The sequence below is a fragment of the Azolla caroliniana genome, unplaced genomic scaffold, assembly GCF_043228905.1.
Source record: "Azolla caroliniana isolate FFs.n. ecotype wild unplaced genomic scaffold, voAzoCaro1.0.p SCAF_1, whole genome shotgun sequence".
NCBI classification, from domain to species: domain Eukaryota; kingdom Viridiplantae; phylum Streptophyta; class Polypodiopsida; order Salviniales; family Salviniaceae; genus Azolla; species Azolla caroliniana.
Genome location: NW_028230436.1, coordinates 6865209 through 6884801, shown reverse-complemented (window position 1 = coordinate 6884801; position 19593 = coordinate 6865209). Strand labels below are relative to the sequence as shown.

The 19593-nt window shown below is 36.4% G+C and overlaps 1 non-coding gene across 1 annotated transcript; it reads right to left on the bottom strand.

Moving 5' to 3' along the window:
* Positions 1-12748: 12748 nt before the first annotated feature.
* TRNAL-AAG (transfer RNA leucine (anticodon AAG)) lies at positions 12749-12829 on the bottom strand. The gene has a single exon. It is a non-coding gene; the product is annotated as a tRNA-Leu (tRNA).
* Between the last annotated feature and the right edge of the window lie 6764 nt (positions 12830-19593).

The window sequence follows — 19593 nt, the reverse complement described above, 5'->3', positions numbered from 1 at the left end:
CAGGAAGGTGAAGGTCAAGAACACAACAAAAAACGGAGTTGAATTCAGTATATTTGGGCTCAACAGAGTTTTTCTTTCCCAAACACCCACCTTGCTACAGCATTTATCTTATTTAATCATCATTAGATACAAAAGCAAACAATTAAACGAGCTACGTTGAGGACAACAAAAACTCTGTAGTAATGAAGCATCACCTCTTTTCACCATATAAAAGCATATGCGTAAATTGCAAGTATATTTAGATATGAACTGAACTCAATATTTCATTTAGCAAGAAGTTTCTTTTAAGGCATACTATCCGCCACGTATTTGGTATTAACAGCATTTTACAATCACCATGCATGGTGCTATGACCATTGGGTTCATCTTCATGGCTAGTATAGTGACCTGTTTGTTGAGATTAATCAGCAACGGCATGAAAAAAGCTTTTCTAGTAGAATCAAAATGGTTAGAACAATTTTATTCATGTAGAATGGGTACAACTCTTCTCATCTCTTAATTATTCTTCGTAGCATTCTCTGCATCAAAATTTCAGTAGTTCTGATCAGTTTCTAAAAAACAAGAAGAAGACGAAGAAAACGTTTCTGTGTTGACGAAATCCTCTTGACTTGAGAAGAAGATCTCTTCAATAGTTCCATTCCCAAGCTTCATTTCTGCAATAGTTAATGAAGAAGAATAAGAAGAAGAATACGCATCCTGATCTGAATCCACGAAAGGCTCCATTCCACCTGAATGGGGAAGGAAAGAGAGAACAATGATGGCACACAGAAATGTGGAAAGAAGAAGAGGAGAGAAGAAGAGAAGGATGCGAGAAGTAGAAGGAAATATGAAGAGCGTAAAGAAGAAGAACGAACAAGAAACCATGAAAGGATGGTTTCTGATCACTGAGAAGAGCTGAGAAGATCTAGAAGAAAGAGAAGAAGACGCCAAAAAACGATGGTTTCTAATCATTGAGAAGAGTCGAGAAGCTCCAGAGGAAGCAGCCATAGTAAAAGCTTTGAAAGTGAGAGGGTTTTAATTTGTTGAAGAACAGAAAGAGACTTTAAATCTAGCGTCTTTTTTTAGGGCAAAAACCACAGGTTTCTCTTCGAAGAAGAAGAAGAAGAAGAAGAAGAAGGCCCTAAACTTTGATTTCCTCGAAGATGAAATGCAGTGAGTGTGTCTTGCTGAAGAAGAGGATCCAAAAATTAGGGTTCGACGCAGGGTTTTTATTATTATTTTGAACACTCTCGGTTTTAAGAGGAATCCATAGCCTTAAACCTCAGCTGCATTGAAGGATTCGAAGAAAAAGCCAGACGGTGGAGAAATTAGGGTTTTCTTTTGGTTTCTTAGGGCTTAGCTTAGCTTAGCTTGGCTTGACACAGTAACTACATATTTGTTTTTCCTTTCATACCTGCGGTTTTCTGTATTTCCCAGAGATGCCCCTGTGGTATGTCTTTTATTTATTTCCCCAAAATGCCCCCCCCCCTCTCCCTAACCCCTACCCCCCTTGGAAGGACTCAAACAAACACGCTTGATGGGTTCCTCACGGCCGGCATAGATGGCATTCGGAGAAATAATGAAAAGCCCGAGTAGACACAAATCCGCGAGGGCGCAATAGTGGCTTTCATCCATAGATATAATGAAAAACCTCGGTGCATGTGCAATCCACCAAGACCCCCAGGAGGGTCTTTCTCAAGGTTTCCCCCCTGTCCATTCTCTGGTTTGACCCCTCAACGGCATCATGAAGCATAATGAGAACTTTTTTGAGGCTTTTGTGGGAATAAATAGTAAATACCTCAGTGAGGATATATATCTCTGAGGTTTTCTCGCCTACCCTTCCTTTGCTTTAATATATGGAAGACATTAGGATAATAACATAAACTTAGGGCATTTGAGGGCATAACATAAACCCGAGGAGAGAATTCGCTGAGGATTTTGCTCTATACCTTTGTTATATCCTTGAGGTTCAAAAAAGGCATGATATCAACCACGAGATCATCCGACATGAGGTTTGGAACTTTCTGATAATACCAATGTTCATACATTTGTCCCCTTTTGGTTTTCTTCTATAAAAGAATTTTTCAGTTTTTTTGTCCGTAAATGTATGGTTGTTATTCAAACAAGATCATAATACAACCATTGCTATCTCCACTAATTCATTCGTACCAATATGGCAAGGTAAACCCTCTCAAGTGTTGTTGTAATACTAGATGACATAACTCTACCTCATCTTGGGACAATGTCCCCATCCAACATGGATGCGAAAATTGCTTAATCAACTTCCCTTTTATCCTACGGAGTTGTTGTGTTACCCCACGAAATCCATCAAACAAGAATCCATTTCTCATGGTCCAATTAAATCACATCCCCCAATACCTAAGATAGTCAAACATGACTTGATATGGTGGTGTGAGTATAGCTTTATCATCATCAATAAAAACCCACTTAAAAGATCGCAAAATACTTCCTAATATGATGGCTTTAGCGGGTATAGATTATCACTGACTAAACCTTTTGGTCTTTCTTCTATCCGAGAGTCATGTGGTAGTCCATGTTTTGTTATTTCTTCTGTCCATTAGTATATCAATAGTCAATTTTTGGTCTTTCATATGTGCCATGGTATTTTCACCTTCCTCGCCTGTTAGATATAAGGAATCATTCCTCAAAACAAGATGAGGCACGAGAATCTAATAATACTATGTCATCAAGGGACTCGGTATAAGCCATTCCATACCAATAAGTGGTGAGTTCTTGAATCCTCCCCATTCCCTAGTGTACTGGTAGATTTATTTTCTAGGCAGAAGGGCCAAACTCTCCTTGGATCTAGCCACTTAGTTGACTGCATGACTTACTTGAAGCCAAGTAGATGATACTCACAACCACAACAATGCTTTCTTCTATCCCTCTATTCTTAATGGATTGACTCTTTATAGCCCTCTTCAATGTTGTATTATATTCCCTCATGTTTTTACCCATTGATACATAGATGCATGATCTATTTAATGAGCTAATTTTTTTACACAAGACTTTACAACTTTACCACTCTGAAAAAAACTCTGACCAAATATTGAGGAAAACTTTGGATTTATACCCACAACCCAAAAACATAACATGTATATACATCGACCCTTGGATAATAGGCATATCCATTATAATGTGCATTTCACAATAGGGTGAGATCTTATTTTAATAGTTATGACTATATATGGATTATTACAAAAGTATAATTTTGCCTACTATAGGTATTCATCCAAAAGATTAAAAACGAGTATTGTTTTCTTCATTTTGTCTAGAATCAATCTACACCCATAAGAACAAATTTCCCACAATGTCCACCATGTAAATGAGAGGATAACTTTTACAAATTCATTTGTTAAGTATTTATAAGAGAATACAACCACCTAGACATCAATGTGATTTCATAAGAAAGTCTAAAAAAATGTCCATGGGATCATGTGTGGAAGCTCTTATCAATTCCTTTCTTGGCACCCATCATGAAAAAGAAAGAAAGTTGTGTCACATGAAAGAATGTGAGTGACATGAAGAGCTCAACCGATCAAATTGCTTATAGAATTTAACATATTCTATCTGTACAATTCGCAAGTATCATCTTTACGCAATTACAAGAGATTTTAACCCAAGTGCATGGATTACTAAATGTACATGATATTTCACTATCGTAGAGGTTTGGTTAACTGAACATGTCCTTTGGGGAGGGACTAACACAAATAAGGGAATGAGGAAGTTGCATGGTGTATTTTGAGGCTTGAGACTTTAGTTTTGAACTGATCTTGCTCTCTTCAAGTTCTTCTTTTTGCAATGTTATTGTATTAAAGAAACTGAATTCATTGAAGCCAAATCTTGAGCAAGGTTATTCTCTAACTCATGCAATATGAAATACAAGTACTAAGAAGGAAATTTAACCCATGATATAAATTTATGGGAATGGGTAAACAAGTTTGGGAAGACTAGCGACAATGTCTTAATTCACTAGAAATATGTATACATAGAAAGTCCAGAGTTCAAACTAACAATAACAAAAAAGTATTGATAGTCAATTCCAATCTCTTTCTATGTGAAAGTAGCAAATTTGTGTTCATTGTTGCTCCCAAAGGTACATGGTATCTTGTGCAACTCACGAATGTCATTAGAATAACGAACTTTACCCTTTTTTCTTTTCGATCAAATTTAATGGATTCTCTTGTATTTCCATTTGATAGTTGTTCTTATACAAATCACATTAACGAATTATTATTATTATTGGTGCTCAAGGATCTAAAATGCCAGCTTTACATCCAATGAATTTGTTAGTAATGGTAGTTGCATACTCGTGGATTCATGTGGTAAATGGGTGTTAAAGATTGACATGGACATTCTTCACATACATACATCAAGAAGAAATACATATTGGGATTGATGTGCAAAAATTGGCCCATCCAAAAAAAAACTCATATAGCCTAGAATCCCTAGATGTGTCAGAACATTTTGTTCAATCACATACGATATTGTTATATATATCTATATGAATTCCAATAGATGTTACATTTAAGATGATGATTCAAAGCTAAGACTGCCCATATTTTACTTTCTAGCAAGATGTTCATGCAACAAACATTGCTATAAGCACGCAAGTGGTGGGACTCAAGTTTCTAATTAATGCTTGATTATATTTTCTTGTATATATACAAGACTACAACACATAAAGGCATCAAAGATTGACAATATTTGCTTAAGAAAGCAAGCAAACGGCCATGTCCTTGTGTATTATCGATTTCGAACTATTGTCTTAGAGGCCAAATCTTTCGATATGAGAGAGAGAGAGAGAGAGAGGTGTAGGGTTTAGATTAAGGTAAGAAGCAATGTCCCTTGGGCACATTATATGTAACACATCACAAACCACCCATGCGAAACATTGAGTAGTACGCAATTCATTAACCCAACAAGTGTCTCAACCACGAATCGACCAATCATATGAATGTCCCACATTGTTCTGATGTAGTTGGAACATCAGGCAAATTAAAGGCTTATCAAATTGGAATCAATTCACTTCAATTTGGACATGTAGGATCTTGGGTAGAAGAACAAAAAAAGCTATACAACCAAAATCCATTGAATGAATGATCCCACTGTCCACATATACATACAAGAAAAAGACATAACAGGATTAGAGACAATTAAGAATTGAGGCTTTTGCTCTCTTCCCCCATAAGAATACAATGGAGAATGTATGTTCTGTCAGAACCCCTATTCACAATTCACAGTTCACAAAATTGGAGAGAGATACACAGATTGCCTTTCAATGTATCCTTCTGTCAAAGAACATAGCATAATGTGAAGAAAGCTATAAAAAAAAAGCAGAAAAGGAGAGAGCAAAAGAACTTTCGAAACACATTAGAGGAGTAGAGAAGAAGAAGAAGAATGACAACAACAAAAGTGTTCATATTATATACCAAAAAGCAAAAGGCACTTTCATTGCATAAGAATCATGAGGAAGTATGTCTGTGATACTCATGAGTTCCAAAGAACCTAAACCTTTTAGGGTTGGGATTAGGGTTAGAGTTGGAGTTGGAGTTGGAGTTGGAGTTAACAAAAGAAAGAGAAAAAGATGATGATGAAGAAGGTCTAGTTCTCTTCCTGGTCACTTGGAAAATCACGTTTTGAGACATCAGAAGAGGTCTGGAAGCATCGAAAGAGGGACTTGAGCCAAAAGCCATTGAATTTGACGGAAACTTGTTGGAGCTTGGTTTGAACTTGTCAGGATTCGATGGACAATTGCCGCAGTTTGATGATGATGGTGACGATCTTCTTCGTCTTCTTCGAAGCACAACATTTTCTGAAGAAATGTCTTCTGTTTGAAGCTTAATGCAAGCACACAAATCCAACGTAGTGAAGAAAGCAGAAGAGAGGCTAGAACAGAGCCAGGAGGCAGCTCTCTCGAGTTTCTTATAGCCCATGGCGGAAGGCAAGGGCCCGGCTTCGTCAAGGGTTTGGTCGGTTTCGTCTTCTTTGAACTGTGGGCCATAGCCAGGCCACATGCTGAGGAAATGTGGTGGGTGTTGGATTGCAGGGAAGAAGGAATGAATGGGGAAAGGGATTGGGAGAGATGGCAGCTCAAGAGGAGGAAACAGAACAAAATTTTGAATGGATACTGATAGTGGGAAATTTTGAGTGTTCATGTGTCTCATGTATGTATATATATATATGTATGTATGTATGTATGTATGATGTATATGTCAATATGTATATACATATATATATTATTATATAAATATATATTCTTCATTTATTTGTCAATATAGTTGAGACATAGAGACAGAGACAAGGCACTATGTGTGTGTGTGTGTGTGTGTGTGTGTGTGTGTTCACACCTCCTAGGCTCCTAGCTCACTTCTCCATATATGTACTTCATTCGGCACACTCTATGCTCGTTAGTTAGTCGGGAGTCATGAATCGGGTGTCATGAATCACGAGTGGTGCGTCAAGGAGAAAGAGGGGTGGGGGTTGGGGGCGGGGCGGGGGAGGTATCACGTCACATCTCTTTTTGGTTTGGAGAGGAATGAGACCCTTACTCATCTTCTCGTTGGGGGAAACTCGAGTGTTTTAACGAGTCCGATGTATGCGTGCAAGCATATAATTCATCTTTGATCCCACAACGGACGGTGTAAGATGTCCTCCTAACTGAACCCAATCACACACTTCTTACGGCCTCCTCGGCATTAGGGGCAGCCCTACATGTATGTTGGTACATAATTTCGTAGAGAGAAGAACCTATGAAAAAAAGGAGAAAATTGAATACTCTTCTTTGTGAGGAATATGACTTTTCCCCTTGCGTTTGTATTTTGAATGCCCTCCCAATGCAGTCTCTAGTGCTTAAAAATGCATCACAATCATTGTGAACACATTCCTTATCGTAATTGGATGCTCGAAGGAATTGTTTTTGTCAAATAATTCACTCTTTCGGGGATGTTTGAGTTCAAATACCCAAAGAAGTGTGCATTCATTTCAATCATCATAGAAAAAAATGTAGAGTCCTATGAAAGACTAGGTATCCACGGAACTTGAAGAGTGAAGCACGGTATAGTCGTTGGTTTGGTGGTTTGCATTGCAATAGTAAAGTCCAATTTTTTTATAACTTAGCCTTTACAAATGGGAATTACAATACCAAGTGTTTATTGTTCCAAACAAATATGATACTCCAAACAAAGATCTTCCTCTAAATCTCAAGTTGCAATGCCAACCCGCATGAAGAACTCTTTGCAATCACTTGGTGAATATGGCAATGTGGCATCTCGTTGAAGCCTCATAAACTAGACATGGTTTATCCTTGATCATTTTTTTAAAGGTAAAATGAATAGGCATTTAGTGTTCAAATAATCAATATGTTGTGGGCCAGATGACTCAATTACAAAATTTTGATTACGAAAACACCTTATTTCAATAAAACATATGCATGATGATCGTGTATAAACAATATCACTCGGTCAAAATGTTGCCCCATAAACCAAAAATATCATACATGGTTGTCCCATGCATATGGATTAAGATAACCATGTTTGCATAATGCTTGTCCTCCACCAGACATACTACATCACACTCGTAGTGAAATTGAATATGCCTCGTTTCATACATTGTGGATGTTAAACATGCCCCATACACAACATTGCATGCACAATTTGCACGAGGCAACATATTCATAATTAAATTGTGCAACATTATGATTTAACCATATCACAACATAAATTTTTTAGTAAATCTTGCTCGGAGTATAACCAACTTCTTCAATTATTGGTCTACCATTGGTTGACCATGTTTTAGAAATTTTGACAATTTCCTAACAATGTTCGACTTTATGCATCCTAAGCGAATCAAACCCTAGTCAATGCATTGAAATTGAGATGCATAGATCCAACATCTAATGAGGGGTATACATACCAGCATGGTATTGAACATCTTCCTCATTCTAGACATTCTCTTGTTTTATGTTTTCTTATGTTTCATGAAATTGGTGATTTTTGTATTGGAGTTGAGATGCCTAGTCTTATTAACAGTTATTATCACGTGACAATGAAGTTTCACAAGTGTGTAGTTCTCCTATAACCAAGCCTTGATATATAGGAATTACAACAGAGTAGTTATTGGGAAATCCGCGAGGACCCTAATAGATCTCTTCTTTGTCTTACGAACTTCCAGATGTAAAGAGCTACTTCTCCATACTTTTGTAGCGTAAGTTTCTAGAGGATTTCTCCTCGTTGAGCTCATCAAGTCGTTTGTGTGCATAATGTAGAGTAGTTTTTGTTATTCAGTGTTCTTCCTTGGGTATTCGTATACCATTTGCACACTTGTTTTGAAATGCTTTATGAATGCCCTTTGTGAAGCTATGATCATTCTTTTATTTGTGAGATTGTGTCAATAAAAGAAATAAATACCAAGTGGCCCATGGTAATCGGAAACCATGATTGGCATGAGAGAAATATGGGAAATGATCAATACAAATCAAATTCTTTAGCATTGTAATGCATAGCCCTCAATGGTATGCAGTTTGAATAAATAACAAGTAGTGCTTGTCGGGTACTATGATTGACCTCTATTTACTGCAATTTTGATATTGTACCTATTGATTAATTTCAACTATCAATGGAATTGTCAAAAGGAGTGTCAAAAGTACATGGCAACAAAATAACATCAAATCAAAGACACATTTGGGACCATAAATTGTGAATAATCGAATTTACATAAAATGCTATAGGGTAGAAATGTTAATCCCCAAGTTTTGAGTGACACAAGTTACTTGGGTATTTGAGAATACTTATAACAACCGTTCCTTAGGATTTTGTGTATACGCAAAGCCTGTTCAATTGACTAGAATTTAGGGGCATGGGAAGCTACTAGAAGATTACCCAAAAGTGCCAGGGAAGTTACTAGAATGGGATGTGGATATCCAACTGATGAAGTGTTTATTGAGATTGGAACTTGGCACCCAAATGCTCAATCAATACATACATATGTTTAAAGTGGGTCATGACTAACTTTACTCGACCTTAAATTTCATACCAACTTGTGTGAATGCGTCAAGTCAACAGAGATATGGTAGGATAAGTCACGCAATTCCCAACTTCTTCCAAATTTTAGATGTGATACTGACATATTTACTACCATTTGTAGGTAAAAACATCTCACTATGTGGGCTGAGGAATGTGTTGGCTTGAGTCTAGTTCCATTCATTTCGATATTTTTGAAGGTGTAAAATAGAATAATTTGGAGGGTGTAAAATATAATGTGTTGAATCCTTATAACGAGTACAAAACCTCTTTAATATTTACATTGTGTGGGTCTTACATCTTTTAACATGGTTTTTTTCCTTGAGGAAAATCTTTAACCAAGAAACATATATTGTTTAGCTAGCATGTAGATGCAAGAAGGCATAGTTATTCGCGCAACGCAAACTCTAACATGGACTTGACTTTCTTGAATCATGTAATGAAATTACATCAATGTCAAATATCGAGAACCAAATATATTGCTTGGCTTCGACAAAACATCGTATTGAATACCCATACCCGAGTGTGTTACTGGAGAGTTTCGATCTTTGGTCTCTTTTGTGAGCATGCATGGTGCCGATTCAAGTAGAAGACTCAGATTGCCAACTCGTTTCCGAAGGGGGGGGGGTGTGACAACACAAAACACTCGGCAATAATGTTGTAGTAGCCACACATTGGTTGATGAGAAACATCGGACAAAAGAAGAAACACATGGAGCCAAGAAACATTAATACATGGCTTTATCTTCCTTGGGCTTCCATGTGAAATCACCCTTCTCCCTGTCTTGATTTTCTAAGTATTTAATTCTCATTATTATTTCCATCAGACAATTGTTTTTTATTTTAATTCAAAACCCAATGGAATCCAAAGAAGCCTAATTCCTTTTGTTTTTTGAACATTTCTGACATTTTATTTTCTTGCATTGAAGGAGAAGAAGAAGAAGAGGAGGAGGAGCAAAATGCACATTAAATATTTAATTTATTTATTGTAGTAATAAATACATATGTTTGGCTGGGAGGGAAATTTTTGCAGCATATTATTCCCAACGTTTTTTCCTTGGGTTTTGGAGACAGGGATGTGGGGGGGTTGGATTCTTATGATCCAAGGTTCAAGACCTTGTGACACTTACCCATACATATGCATACACGTTGGCCCCATCATACCATCATCTTTGGTTCGATTCGACCCAATCTCCACTTCACTACATTGTGTTTCTTCGCACCCGATCAGGGTAAAAAAGAGAGCAACGTGACCATATGAGTCCCATCCATGGGCATACATATCAACATATATGTGTGTGTTCGTATTGACAATATATGTTTTATCTTTCTTTTGTTGGTCATGCCGCTAGGCCATAATTGGGCATGCAATAATAATAATAACTTTTAATTTCATTACATTCATACAATGGCTTCATCTAATGTCTATTTTGTAGCGGCACAATGCACTTTATTAATTTTATTTCTTGAGATATGACATTAGCTTGACAATGTAAGTCATGAAATGTATCATGGAAATTGGTAGATTTAAACAAGCTAATTGTTAGACCCATATCCCCTACAAATTCTTATTTGACATGTAGAAATACATTTGAAGATGAGTGGGTAGTTCATAGATTTGATAGATATGACGACGAGTGGGTAGTGCATAGATTTGATAGATCTGAAGACGAGTGGGTAGTTCATAGTTTGTTATCAATGTCTCTCTCCATTATAATGTTCAATGAGTTGATCATCGAGAGTCACTACTAAACTCCGCACATGCTACATGGAAATCTTTCACTTTCGGTCCCCATAGGTCATCATATTTGACCTCCCATGCGATAATGAAGTCTATTTATCACTCTCTCTTTCTCTAGAAAAAGTATACTAATGTCTTGAAAGATGCCAATGTACTAACATCTCTAAGGAATTGTATTAACATCTCTTTAATATATGTCCACTTCATGGTTTGATGCTCAACACCTGACAACAACATATTCTAATTTGCAATTTAGTGTGTAATTATGTTGATAGAGATGTTCTCATACATGCAAACAATAAAGATAGATGGGTTAATGCAAAATACAATATTGATGAAAGTATGGACAAGTAATTGTAAAGCTATGTACAAAATTTGAGTAAAGAAAGATGGACATTATACTATATATATATATCTAGGGATTTTTTATTGAGTTTGGGTAAGATGGACATTATTCTATCTATATATATATATTTAGGGATTTTTGTCAATATATATTATAGACTTATACCTTAGGGGCAATTCTCAAAAACAAAATCTTCTGTTAAAGGGTAGAACAAGTCAAGAAAATAAATGCTACTAAATATTATGACTCAAACACTAATGATAAGCAATCAAGATTAAGATTTAAAAAAGAATAGTTTAAACTTGCTTAACCACACTCGGCTACCCTCGTGCCAAAGACGAGATCAAATATAAAATACTATCAACAATGTCTACCACTAAATATTATTGAATGGTATACATTGTTGAGTTTGTCCCCTTTATATAGCATGACTCCCAAGGCTCCAATACCACCACATGTTCCCATGTATTATCGATCTTTATGGTTTCATCACACACACATCCTAGAATAAATTGGTTTCCCACTTATCCTACCATTAAAGTTTAAACCATGGAATTTGGCGGTTAGAAACGATCTTTAAAATTATGAGTACAAGTTACAACCATATACCATTTCAATATATATACAAATATGTAACTTTCACAACGAATTGTTTACACACCAATGCCATCTTTTACATTCTAACAATTTGCAACCATGAATTCTCATAATCATTTTTATGTTGGACATCATTTGTACCTAGAGTGCTCTACTTAAAGGTGGTTCTCGTTGAAGGCCTAGTTCCTAATATTCACATACAAGGTAGATGTATGTGATCATTTGCATACGTTCACATATGATATGCAATATTCATTCCCCTTTTTTCCGTTTGGGGTTTCTTTTCTAATTTTTGTATAATACGCACGTCATGAACTGAAGTTTGAGGAGTGAGAAACTGACGTCTGAGAAGGACGAAATGAACAGGGTGCATGACCTCCACTGGATGCCCTCCATCCTCACCCTTATATATATATATTGCTTTTTCCTAAGAATGAGCTCTAATGGGTGCTTGCCGGTTGTGACATTATAAGCATTTAATTTTCTTTTTGTAATGTAGAGAAAAAAAACTTTGAGAATGGCATATGTGTGCAATGTGAACTATATACATTTTCTTCATAATTACATTGGCTTTGTTTCCCTAGATACTAAGATACTACTATTAGATAGTCTTTTTTGTACGAATGGATTTCAGTCATACTTGCAGCCATTTCACGTATGAGTATACTGTATGATACGAACATTCATGTATGACTATGGCACGAATGGGAAATATGGCTAGAGCTATGGTTGAAGTTACCATCGACATGATCATGGATTGCATACAAGAGTTCTCATATTTAAAAGAAACACTAGAAGGCAAGGTAAAGTACATGGAATTAAAGCAATTGTTTTCGTTCAAATATGCAACATGAGGCGTAGGAGGATAGGAGTTGTAGTGGATGAAATTACAAATAAAAAAGCACAAAAGCAAGAAGGGAGAAGTCGACGAGAGTGGTGGGGTTGTAAGGAGCATCCATTTGGACACACTAGGAGAATGCTTTTTTCTTTAAGGGCATATAAAAAAAGAATTGAAAAAGAAAAAGAACAATTCATAGGATCTCTTTGACGAGAGTGGGATTTGAACCCACGCCCTTTCGGACCAGAACCTTAATCTGGCGCCTTAGACCAACTCGGCCATCTCGTCATGATATCCACTAATTTTTTTATAAATTTATTTAAATTTGTGATGCTTAGACCAAGACGTGCGAAAAATTAACAAGCGAATATAAACGTACTTTCAAAATTTTGAAGTAGGATTAATTGGAAGGAAACGAATTTGGCTCTATAATGCGTTAGGCTGTCTTTTCTAATTTTGGGTCATTACATAATCACAAAAAAAATCTATGAGATTCGAGTCCAAGATGGCATTTCATGAACCATGTTATGTTATCAATTGAATATAGATGAAAATGGAAACATTAAAATGGTCAGTAGGTGGCTCAACAAATCTATGAGAGAAGATATAGAGGCCCACCGTGGTCACATTTACTTGGATTAATAGTAGTTGCTAATGGTTCAAATTGTGTCGATGCTCAACCACAAAAGCAAAACTTAAGTTAATTCTTCGATTCATTTTGGTTGATTTATGTTAAGAGATTGGAAAACTCTTTAGTTTTGATTTGGTTTGCCTTGGGGGTATAACATTTCGGTTCGGTTCAATTTCAAATTATTGTTGCCATTTATTAGTTTTGAAGCATTGTTTTGTTTCAAATACGCAAGGGTTTATATACACTACTGAATTAATATATAGTGTTTAATTTATAAGTTATAAGTAGTGATTTAGAATGTTTCATTTGAGCCTTAACAACTTAAAGGTTCAGATTGGAATATTTTAGGTTCAAGGATCACCGAAATTGTTTGATTTAATTTTGAGTGTTACTTAAATTGTTTGATATGAACTAGTTTCAAGTCTGGTTGAGGTTTAAAATTTTTAAACAATTTGGTTTGAGACTCTTGGCGTGAGCCATTGATTATGCATAAATATAACCACTTAAAAGGGCCAAGTTGTGTTGAGTTTATGAACAACATTGTGCTAACTATAGAGCACTATTATGCATGGATGGTTTATAAGCTTCTCCGCCTTGAGATATTGGGTACTTGTAAGGTGGCTCTTGAACATCATATGTAATGATTTGAATATGAGCATGGAACTGTAGTTCTATTGAAGAATCGTTTGGTTAATATGCCCTAAATATATACATGAGGTACTTGGTTTATGACATGCTTAAGAGAAATCTAAAAAAACCCAGGTTTGAAACATAACAACTTATCAGTGTTCAACCGTAATTTAACCATACAAATGTGGATGGAACATTGTAGATCAAACCATACCTATGTTGTTTTCATGTGCAAATGTTGGTAAGACATCAATCAACAAATGTAATGCATTCATGATATATTGGGGAAACAAAAACCTTGAGTACTAGATGTCTCCTTAACATATATAATATGTTTACTAACTAGAGGTTCAAACAAATTAATCTTCTCTCTCTTTTTTCTTTTTTCTTTTTTCTTTTTTTTGAAAAGAGATGCCTTGGTATTATAAAATCACAAAAAATACGAAAGTTGTGTTGGATAAAGGAGTATACCAACCAACTCCATTGTGCTCACATCATAGCCGATTTTATGTGTATATACAAGAACTACACTTATACAAATTAATCTTCTTCGGGTAAGGATATTAAGAACAGATTGGGTGGAAGGTGAAAGACGTATCTTAGCAAAGTTTAGACGTGTAAAATTCATGAAATGACATTATGAAATATTTTTGAGGAATCTCGTAAACAAGTGATAATACATGTTCGAATTCAATATTTGTATGAATGATTGAGAGGGGATTAAGTTGTCTTAAAATAATGTTATTCTAGGCTATTATTTCTAGAGAGTATGCACATGGACACCCACCCATAAGAGCTTAAAATGATCGTATGTGGTGGTTATATGGCACACAACTTCGTCACAAGTGAAACGAATATTCAAAAAATAACAAGATCAAATACATGTGTACTTAATCTTGTATAAATAATGACACCATTAACTTTTTAGAGTGGGTTGTGCTCTAAAGCAATGATTCAAGTGATGACCATGACAATTATAACGAGCTAGGATGGTAATGATTTCTAACAATGATGGGATTTCAAATTATATCGAAGGAGACCTCAATGAGGTAGACGAAGCTATATTTGCAAATGTGAACACAAGTGATGCGCATTTCAAACAATATTAATGTCCTACCTTCAGCCAGAAAAACATGCATGCCCATAGGGTCTTCCAGTTACTTTACATACAAGTTCTACAATAAATGTAAAGTTCACAGGGTCCTTTCCCTGCTTGGACAACACCAACAATATATGAATGCATTTAGTGTGGAGAAATAAAAGCATGAAATAAGCTCACATCTTGATGGATGCACAAAGGAAATTCTTCATGTTAGAACATTTATTGTGTGTTTGCATGAAAGAGCAACCAAATTTAAAAAATGCACGTGTAAGTGCCAAGTGCGTCCACTAAGCCATGAACAATGTTGAGGAATATTTAATTAAGTAGATTACAAACAATGCTTGCACCTTGAAAATCATCAAGAACCTCCATTTTGAGCCTAGTAGTCATAGTTAGAATCTTGCTCTCATGAGATACCAAGGTAATCAGCAGAGTTTATTCACATCATGTATAATAAAGTGGCCCAAGGACACACAAACAACAAAAACCTCTCATTCAAAATGACATAAAGAGCATTTACGACAATAGCTCCTCCAACACTCCTCAAATTTATGGGATTCATTCTTGTGAAAGAACTACAACCCTTGAAGAACACTTCGAAGACAACGACAGACTTTTATCAAGAACTCTTTACCATGCCATAATTGGTAGGATTTTTTCCCCCAAACAACATAGGCTTCCATTAGTTTCAAAAAGGCATATCGGATACAAAATACAAAATAGATGGAAAGGAAGCGACAAATCTTCCCAACCCATCTTGTGTAAGACAATGGCTAGCCAAGGATCCTTCATAATTGGTAGGATTGTCGATGACAATTCATTACTAGAGTTTGGTAAATCCTATTATGAACGCCCAAACCCATATGAGGAACTTGTTTGAGAATTTGTGAAAAAGAAGGATATTGGTGTCTCTCAATAGGATTGTATGGGCCAAAAGATGAGAAGAATGCATATCTTACAACTTATTTTTGCTTTCTCAATAAATGAACTTGAACACAATCCTAATTTGAGAAGGTAAGATTGATCATGTTGACCCAAGAGCAATGTTATATCATTGTGGTTGTTGGAAATACAAAACAACCAAGTTGACCAACCTTCTAATAAAATACATTCCTTCTATATTAATAAAAATGCTAGTGTTGAACCATATTTGCATATGTTTTGCATTGCATGGAAACTGGCGGTGGCAATCTAGATTTTTGCTCAACTTTGTCAAGTATTCTTACATACTCCATGCATGGAGTTTATTCTATATGATTTGGGTGTAAGGGAGTTTCCTTGCAGTAAAATCAAGATTAGGCAAATCATGGGGTTTCATTCACAATGGGTCAACATGATTGAGGGGTTTCATTCACAGGATTAGTCTTTCGAGAAATGAGTATGCAAATTATCTCAAGATCAATGAAGCACCATGCCTATGTGCCTTATCCATGTGTAAGCATGCTCCCTCAATGGTATTCAGATCCTTTAAACTTTTTATAATTAAATGCCTTAGTTTTTTCTTTGAAACCATACATGTTTGGGTTTATGTGGACTCATGATGCAAATTTAGAACCTTTCTTCAATATACAACAATGTAAAGCGACTCACTTATTTTTTCTCTAGGATAATCACATTGAGTATAGATTCCATTGAATGATATGATGCAATTACACAACCTCAATATATGGCATGCATAATGGCACTCAAAACAAACTATGTACTACACACTTACATATGTGCACTTAGAACAATACATTTTGAAAACACACGTAAACAAACAAGGATTTTCTATCCCATAAACTTTGTGATCTTGTTGCTCTTTTATTTATTGTATAATTACTAAACTCTATTTTTTATTTGAACTATTTTTTTTTCCCAAAAAAAACACTACTTCGCATTAGTTAGCAAACAAATTACATCATAGATCACCAAAAATTCCTCTCATCAACCCTCACTCTGGCCTTCCCACCAAAGTGGAGATAGTCCCCACCTCATTTTCAACAAAAGTATCCAAATAACTCCTATAACCTAGTAATTTGTACCATATCTATACATATTTATAGCACCTAATCACTGATGGAAACCATTAGGGGAAACAACCATCGGGGTGCTTGGTAATTCCATTGAGGCCCTAATGATGATCTGCCCACCATAGGAGAACTACCCCATTTTAACAAGAACTTTGATTGAGTTCTTTCAGCTGCATCAGATTCCCCCTTAATCGAGTCGTATCGTCCCCGCAGCCAAGATACCAACTCAAACCAAATATTTAATAACACCTCATCGTTAGGGGTCTTTTGATGTTGAAAAACAAACTTACAACGCCTGGTCCAAATGTGCCAGACCGATAAACAAGCCACCATCATCCATATCTCTTCAAAACATTCTAAGTTAGTGCCAGGTCGAACTCCAGCCCGTTGAAACACCTTGCCACCTTGCACTATAAATCCATGATCGTGGGGGTTTAACTGTTCAACCCAGCCTTCCCCTGTTAACTTAAGGCCCTGTACAGACCCCCATACTACTCTCCCATTCACGCCGCATGCTGCCACTATCCTGAGACTTCTACCCCAAATGTTAATAGCCTCTTTGCAATTCTAAAAACAATGAGGAATTGATTCCAAAGGGTGTCCACAAATCTTGCAACCAGCCTCACCACCACCACACCTAAGCCACTCCCCCACCGGTACCGCTTTGTGACTAAGAAGCCACAACCAAAGCTTTATTTTTTCTAGCATATCGAATGCCCATAACCTCCTCCAAAACGACTTCAAGAAGTCATCAGAAATGCCTTTATCCTTCCAACTATTGCGAGTTAGAGCAACACCCATCGATTTGGAGCTAATGATTTGCCTTCCTGGTTTAGTAGTGTACTCAAAAAACCGTTCTAGTTTGTCCATTCCCGGTTTCTGCCACCACACCACTAGTGGATCCCAATCCAAATCACATATGGGCTTGTTGTCAACTATCCAAAGCTTACAATAAGATTCCAGCTTCCTTGGGTCCGGGTTTACTTGCCACTTCTTACCTTCCAACACTGCCACTTGCACTGCCAACCACTAGCCATTGTCTGCCACAACACTTAGGTTGCCCCACAAACGATACTCATTACATGGGCACCTACCTCAGATAATTTGTGCATCGCCCTCACCTACAAACCACCCAAACCAGAGCCCCTCTTCTTCATTCAGCCTAACTAGACCATCAATAACCTTATTTATCAAACGGGTCACCTTTTCCAACATGCCAGTAAACCTAGGACTACCAACCAGACCCTCCCTTCTTTTCCTTTTGAAATCCTCCCAGTCTCTTACTGAACTAATATTGTACCCTACCATTTGCCCCCATGGCAAGTATTTTTTCAGGCCATGCATCATATTGTCATCATCTCTAATCCTAGGGTTCCAAAACAGTGGTAGTTGTTCCTCTATCGTTTTTGGCTGCATTAAGACTAGCCCCTCTCTTAAACTTGACTAGGCCCTCATTATGGTGTGGGCCATCCTATCCTCCATGCTAGTAGGTTCTTTTAACTTTAGACCTAGACTAAACAACCACCACTTCTTTGCCTTCCAAGGGCTGCCATTCCTCAGACACCAGAGTTGAGTTCTGTCTCTAAGAAACAATTTCCACAATTTTGGTCCAGGTTGGAGACTTCACACTAGGAGCTTACCGAGTAAAGCCTTACTTTGGTGAACCGGATCCACCGTCCCTAGTCCACCTTGATTTTTTGCCTTGATCAAACAACTCCATGCCACTTTAGCTGATTTTATTTGAACTTTTAATTTCGCCTCCAATTTCTCTTGACCTGCAAAGAACAAGAAGATCTATGATGTCAAGAAAATAATCCCCCCACAAATGTGATAGCATATATTAAGAATAATAGATGAGACATGGACGATGATGGTACCACTTTAGAAACATGTGATTAGGTTCTAATTACCATACCATACTACTTGATATTTATTACTTGAACTTGTTAATTGTGTTATCGTTTAGTTGATCATTATGGAACTCATGATTTTAGCGATATGTTAAAATTTTAGTTTTTTTTAGTAATTTTGGGGGTATTTCATAGTTTTTCTTGTAAGGTTGTTGTGATTTAAGAGAGTCAAGTCAATTTCAAAGTCTTATGCATGGGCGTGTTATCCTAATTCAATATAGTTTCTAGTCAAGGAAGGATTATGAGTACATCAGTACATGAGACTGAATAATTAGATGTTGTCTTGTGCATGACTAACAAGGTGAAACTTTCATAGACTACACCTTTTGGATGAGTCAATGTTCTTGTTGTCGAAGGGTATCAATATGAAAAAAATCATGATAGCATCTTTAGCAAAATTATTAGAGAATGACGGTGGAGATAATTGATAGAGGTAGTACACAATACATTAAGATGCAATGTAGGTCAATAGAAGTCAAAATGTGATATTCCATGTTAATTTTAAAGGCAATACTTGCTAGCGTCCATAGAGAATACATTCTATTATGTTCGAGTTAGCAAATGAGTATGTATGTTCAAGAATTTTCTAACGAATGTTGCGATTCAAAATGCATATAATGACTAAGAGAGAAATGTGTGTGGGATAGGTCATGGTTGACTATGTGAGACTTGGGTAGCAAGTGTCTACTGAGTGGATTGGTACATAGAATTTATTATTGTTCGTGGATGGAGACATAAGTGGATACTGAAGGTTGAGAAGCAAATAT